Here is a 6,000-nt window from a genome sequence, read left to right as displayed (position 1 = left end):
CAAATGGAAATGATTAAGTGGCTCACACTTAGTTTTACATTTATTTATATTTTTGGCTGTTAGATTTGTCATCTGTAGTGCTTAATATTAGTTATGCTACATTTAACACTATCCAGAACCGTTCTTTTCATTTAACCACTTTTCCCCAGAAAATAATTTTCTTGACAATTACACTGATTTCTTTTTTGTTGGTAGTCCATCTTGCAGAAGCAACAGAATCAGACTGAAACAGCTGGGTGCAACAGCAGGATGCCACCAGCTAGTGCAGGTTCATCTGCTCTCTTCTTGCTTTTTCACCCAGGCTGTAGCAAAGAAAGTCACTTCATCATCCCTCCCATTGCTCCATCACCACTTAGCTTGTATTCATAAGCTCAGTATTTCTTGCTCTGTTGTACAACCCTATCTGCACTCCTTCACAGCACATCTCTGCTTGGATAGTGTGCATTTCAGGCAAGAAGCAAGTTTTTTCTTCTGGCTCGTAAGCTATTTTTCAGGCTGTCATAATGCTGTGAACTAACAAAATGATAAGAATTGCTCTCATTCTTGAGACTGGTGTGACCTCACCTCCCTCTACAACTATTGTCCTCTTGGATTCATTCCTCCTAGGCAAATGTTCAGCCACAGCTACTTAGACTTTTTACGTTTGAAAGCCTCAGTCAATAAGGATAACAAAATACCCTGAAATCAGTGTTTGGTTGGTGAGGTCCTTCTAGCTCAACTGCAGACTCCTTGAGGAATTTGTTTGTGATGCCCATTGCAGAGAACTAAGATCTCTACAGCAGGTGACACAGATTTTTTTCTAGCTCTGAAATCCTCTTTGAACCTTCCACAGGAAGAGTAGTTCTTCAGCTGGACTAGAAGATCCCATCTGGTTTTGACTCAGTTTTCTACAGCTCCCTTCTGCCTAAACACATGGAACTTCAGGAACAGTAATGAGACTGAAAACTACTCTTTTTATACTCTCAAGTGATTATGCCAAAGCTTGTAATATTCCAAAATGCCAAGCCTCCTCTGAAAACCAAGAACTCAATCCCCATGTAACAGTAACCTGAAAAATATTGCTGCTTCCCTTCAAGAGTTCTGATAACAAATACACCAGAAAATAAAATGTCTTCTGTATGTATCAACATAAAAAAAAGATATTGAGCCTCATCTACGCAGAACCATGACATACAACTCTTCCTTGCACACCTAGGAAAAGAGTGCCAGAAGTTCAAACAAGTTTTGAAAGGTATAGGTATTGCTTGGTAAAGTTTGAAAGCTGTTGCGATTAAGTTACAGCAGTCAGGAAATAACACAACACAAATAAAATAGCAAGCAGCAAAAAGCTTTACCATTGCATAAACTCTACTGTTCGTGCTGTTTCTCCACCCTCCAGAGGCCAGACCACACTCGTCCTTGTCTCTGCTTCATCCAGGTTTTTTTTTCCCCATGCTCCTCAGAGCTATTTAACCACTTTGCTGTAGGATCACAGCTGCACATCATCAAAGCAAGGCCACAGCTGCATTTCACCAGTGTCAATCAACCCACTGTCTTTCTTCCCCTACAATTCCCCCTTTTTGGTTTTTTTGGGGTTTTTTTGTTTGTTTGTTTTTTTTTTTTTCAAAAAGTTGCTTCTGTGTGACAAACATTTAACACGTGGTGGGGCTGCAAGTGCGAAAGGGCTGCAATGCCCACTTGCAATCTTCAATGCAATTAAATGCAGCAAAGAAGCATACCTTTATTTGTTTCCCCAGGTTTATAGACCCTTTCCCCAGCTTCTCTGATTGGTTATCCTTATAGCTGGCATGCTCAGCAACAGCTATTGATTAGCTAAGATGCCTGGGTTTCATGTTCTTGGCCAGCAGCTGACATGTCACCCCACATCTGGCTCTAGCCTTGCTTCATATTCTATTTTCTCTCTCCTCCTCCTTGTCTCTGAGTTCACTCGGTCAGGGTTGCGGCTCGCTCTCTTTAAAGACACAACTCTATCCCATCATTGAAGCTTGAGCCACCAGCAGCCCAGTCTAATCCCTCATTTCCCACTTTTTCAACCAAAAAGGCCATGTTTATCATCCATTGCATCATCCTTTGCAAACAAGAAAACAAACACGGTACCATGAGCAAGATGACACAGATTACAAACAGTCCCATGAGTCACAGCTCAATCAACCCCATGAACCAAGATCCTAACCCCAAGTGACTTAACCGACCATCTAGAAACTCATGACTCTCCTGTAATTTCTTTGTTGCTTCCATTTTTCCTTGATCTATTTGTGAATTGTTTTTGAATGGTCTTTTAAATCCATGCAACATATACCATCAAAGTCTTGACAGCCATGACCATGTGCTATCAATAGATGATTATGGTTTAATATGATGTTCTGTGAAGGCATTAACAAACTTAATTTGCCTATGGTATATGGTCCTCCCACTTTCCTGCTGGCTAGCCCTGGCCAAGCCCTACCTCCACAAATTAGAAATAAACTTTTTGGGAATTGCCTAGGCAAGGCCACATCCAGGGTGGGTTGTGTACGATTATGCCCTACAGACGCACACCAGTTTGATTCATTTCTCCACAAATTGACAGGTGTGACATTTTTCGCTCCCGCCCCATTGTTCCAATGAATATCTGCTGTAGGTGTGAAGTTAAAAAACCACACAGGATTCTGCCTCTAAAGTCCCTAGAATATCAAGTTCTTGGGGTTCCAGAGGACTGACAGACAAACTATCATCCCAGACATCCCACCACTGGGCACAATCTGTCATATTTTTACACTTGTTCTATCTCAATGTTGACAATTTTTCTGTTATCCACTGACTCTCTGACCCATTTGAGGGAAGCCTCCTTCCCACACTGCTTTTCTTAACTCTTTAACAGCCTCATATTCCACAGGCTGCCACTCTGGAGGTTGATTTGGCCAATAAAATACTGGTCATGCCACCACGACTCCCAAATCCCCTCATTTAAGTGCCTCCCACTTGCATTCTTGCCACTGATCCCCCAGACTCCCTTTCAGCCTCCCCCAAAATATAATCAAGTCATCGGGGTGGGGAAGGTCTGGTTCCTTTTCCAGATCTATAGGACCTGGATCAAAAGGTTTATCAGTGTCAATGGAATCATTGTCCGAGTTATCCTGTTTTCAGCTGGTTGCAAACTTTTCTTCCTTGTCTTTCTTAACAAGAACACAAAATTCTCTGCTTCATCTTTCCTCCACCTGGGACCAACAGCATGAACGATGTTCTTGCAGGGGAGTTTCCCAGGGCCCGTGATAACTGTGCACCCAGGCTGCAAACCCCCATTCTTCCTCACCAGCTCATCACATTCCTGTTGCAGTTCTGGACCGGCTGCTTTTAACAGTGCCTCAGCAAGGCCACCGATGTGTTTTAAGTCCTCACTAGACACATTTACCACAACATCAGGAGGATAAGTACACAAGCCAGCTTTATAAACAGCTATTACAATTCCATCTATGGTCACTTGACTATAGGTCTTGCCTGTATTACTATTTCCTTACTGTTCTTCCAACCGTTCTGACTGCTCTTCCAGCCTGAAGTCTAGTTTTGCACTGGCAGCAAAAAAAGGGCTCTCACTCTTTGAAATATGACTTGGCTCCTGGCTCTCTAATTACCACACAATTGTAATGGAGGCCAGACAGATTTGCTCAGCTAAGGTGACTCCCTTCAGCACTTCTTGGCCCGCTCAAGCATATAACTTTATGTTTTTTCTATATGCTAAAGTCAACTTTCACACCTTTATTCTGTAAATCACCCCGAACAGCGGTCTTTCTCAAAAAAAGATTATAACTACCATAGGCTTTCCTCCAATGACCTTTTGTACTTGTGTGCTTTCATCTATGAAGTTATAGAGTTCTTTAAAGGCTTTTGCTACTGCTTGAGAACATATGCAAACTCATAACCATTAGTCCCCAACAGCTCACCTCTCCCTGCATCTGTTACATGATCCAGATTGCAGGCTCTCCCCACCTGTTTCAGCTACATTGGGCACTGCTGTCACAGCTCATTACCTACAGTCTCATAGAAACTTCAAATGTACAAATCAGTTCACCTCACACAGGACACCAATTGTTGTGATTGACTTTACAGCGGTCAGGAAATAACACAACACAAATAAAAGAGTAAGCAGCAAAAAGTTTTACCATTGGACAAACTCTACTGTTCATGCTGTTTCTCTATCCTCCAGAGACCAGACCATGCTCCTTGTCTCTACTTCATCCAGTTTTTTTCCCATGATCCTCAGAGCTATTTAACTGCTTTGCTGTAGGATCACAGCTGCACATCATCAAAGCAAGGCCACAGCTGCATATTATCAATGTCAATCAACCCACTGTCTTCGTTCCCCTATAGAAAGGTATATATGCAATGGAGCAGGAATAGGAGGGAAATAAAGGGATGAAAGCATGTATTATGCAGGTATAGTTAATAAGTTGTGATGTGAACACTAAAGAAAAAAAATGAAGGAAACTCATGAATGTATGTAAACAAGGAACAACATAGCCAAAGTTAGATGGGAAGAGGAAGAAGAAACAAGAGATGCAGAGAAGCAAGAGACAGAAATGAATCAAGGCAGCAGCTCAGCCAAACATGAACACACATGTACATGCTCAATACTCAAGACCTCCTGCTGTCACATCTCACAGTGACAATTAGCAGTCTAGAAGCCATCAGGATCACTGTACTACACTTCTGTAGGAGAAACAGGGATCAAGTTAAACTGCAACAGTACTTTTAAGGACTCCTTAACTAAATTCCTGACAAAAAAAGGACACGTTTACTCTGACAGAAAACTGATGTAAAGGAGCATGACTGTCAGGTTTGTTTCTACACTGCACTGCTGAATTCCAGAAAAGATCATTCAGGAGGAACAGAGTTACAAAGAACTATTTGTAATAGTTTCATGAGAGAAAATACACCACTTAAATACATGGTATTCAAAGACATGGCAGTTGATGTCTTCCAGAATCTTTTTTGTTATTTCATATTCTGTTTCTTTAAACTGCTTTTGCATTTTTTATTGAACTAGACCCAACCATGAGTTGCACTGATGAGCTTCACGTCAGAAAGGAGCTGCACTTCACTGGCAGGTGAGATACCTGTTAGCAATTTGTTTATTTATTTTAGATTCTTTGATCTACTCATAATTGACAGCCTAAATTCTATTTAAAAATTACCTATATGTTTAATATTAAAAAAGCAAGTAGTCCCACAACAGTTAAGTCCATGCTGGTACCAAGATAATAAAACAAAGATGTTCTCTGGGACTCTAAGTGCTTGAGAAATCATCTCTTATTTCAAATTTTGAACTTACTCAGTACCTAAACTCTGTCTCATTGGAAAAGGTCAAGATTCCAGCTACAAAATCCTTATTATCCCCTCCACACTTACGAAGAAAGAAAGAGTCTATAAAAACATGTGTCGGGAATTGGATAAAAAGGAAAGGTGGATTCACCACTGCAGCCAGAAGTCATCTACAGCTGTAGCCAGGAGCACTAAAACAAACAGCCAAGAATGCCAGTGAGTACTTGTTCTGATTTTGGCTGGGATAGAGTTAATTTTCTGCTTAGTAGCTGGTGCAGTGCTGTGTTTTGTTTTTGTGTGAGAACAATGTCTATAGCACACCTATGTTTTCAGTTGTTGCTGGGTAATGCTTATACTAAGTCAAGGACTTTTCAGTTAGCGAGAGGCCAGGAGGGCACAAGAAACTGGAAGGGGACACAGCCAGGACAGGTGACCCAAACTAGCCAAAGAGATATTCCACACCATGGGACATCATGCTGAAAATATAAACTTGGGGCGTTGGGTGGGATCTGCAGATCATTGCTCCAGGCCTGGCTGGGCATCGGTCAGTGGGTGGTGAGCAGTTGTATTGTGCATCACTTGTTTTCTTTTTTCCTTTCCTTTGGATTTTATTCTTTCCCCCTCTTTTTCATTATAGCTATTATTGTTATTATTGTTCTTGCACTTTTTGTTCTATTTCAATTATTAAAATGTTCTTATCTC

The sequence above is a fragment of the Falco cherrug genome, chromosome 1 (assembly GCF_023634085.1).
Source record: "Falco cherrug isolate bFalChe1 chromosome 1, bFalChe1.pri, whole genome shotgun sequence".
Lineage (NCBI taxonomy): Eukaryota > Metazoa > Chordata > Aves > Falconiformes > Falconidae > Falco > Falco cherrug.
The sequence above is the reverse complement of the archived record's forward strand: the minus strand, read 5'-3'. Positions refer to the sequence as shown.